Here is a 1,209-nt window from a genome sequence, read left to right on the forward strand (position 1 = left end):
ACACTGCTAAACTCTGAAGTTTGAGGTCCTCTGGTATATCTCTCCATGTAGGACAGTCCTATATGTCTTGTTTGATGGCAAAGATAACATACAATCGGTTGGGCTCCCGAACATTCACCAGTATGTCTCCTACCGCAATTGGCACAAGAAGGAATAGATCTTCCACTAAATGATCTAGTTGGACTTTGTCTTCCTCTAAATCCAACCAAAGTAGGCCCGCCTCTACTCGAAGACACTGAAGGAAACCTACTAGTCTGACCCATTCGTCGGCCTCTATACCAACCTCTCTGCGATCCAGAACCCCTAAAGGAAACTACACCACTTTATCCTTATGTAGGATTCAGGTTACCTGTCAATTTCTTCTATATAGCTACAGTAGAACACCTTTCTGTGGATGTCTCTTCTGCTCTAAGTGCCGCTTCCAGCAGCGCACCATAACTCGGAGGTTTAATTGCTATTCTCCCGAATCTCGAGTCTCAATCCTCACTCAAATTCATCTCTCCTCAATTCATCGATTCTCACCTCTTTTAGAGCATATTTTGACAACCTCACAAATTGCAACTCATACCCAGCAACGGATAACTCATTTTGCTTCAGTTCAAGGAATTTAACTTTCTTACGATTTCTGTAGTCCGACAGAGTGTATTTGTCAGCAAATTCTTTCAAAAAGGCATTCCAAGTTAAGGTGATTGGTCGATTCTTGCTCCTTGGAACTGTTTCCTACTGATCTAAGGCATCTTTCTCCAATAAGGACAATGCGTACCTCAACTTTTGCTCAGAATTGCATTCAATTCGATCTAACATTCTTTCCATGTTTCTCAACCATTCTTCTGCTTCTACAGGGTCAGTTGTACCCGCAAATACCTTCACCCCATGTCTCCTCACTATTTCATAATTTTTATCAATAACTGCATCCTATGATTGGAGTTGTGGTGGTGGAGCCATCTCTGCATCATTTCTAGGAACTGTTGCATAAAAGGTTTTATTTCTGGTTGTGGGCCATTTCTATTTTGGGCTTCTAACCATGATGTTCTAATACATGATCATGATCCTGCACAGACTCTAATAACTCAGTTAAGCTAGTAGCATTTTCAGTTGACGCTTCCATCCTATATGAACTTTACGTATAATATCACATTTCGTCTACTATTCCTAGAAAATCTAATCCCTGCCCTGATACCACCTAATGTAGCATCCTCTATTGCTACT

The sequence above is a fragment of the Sesamum indicum genome, linkage group LG16, assembly GCF_000512975.1.
Source record: "Sesamum indicum cultivar Zhongzhi No. 13 linkage group LG16, S_indicum_v1.0, whole genome shotgun sequence".
Taxonomy (NCBI): Eukaryota; Viridiplantae; Streptophyta; class Magnoliopsida; order Lamiales; family Pedaliaceae; genus Sesamum; species Sesamum indicum.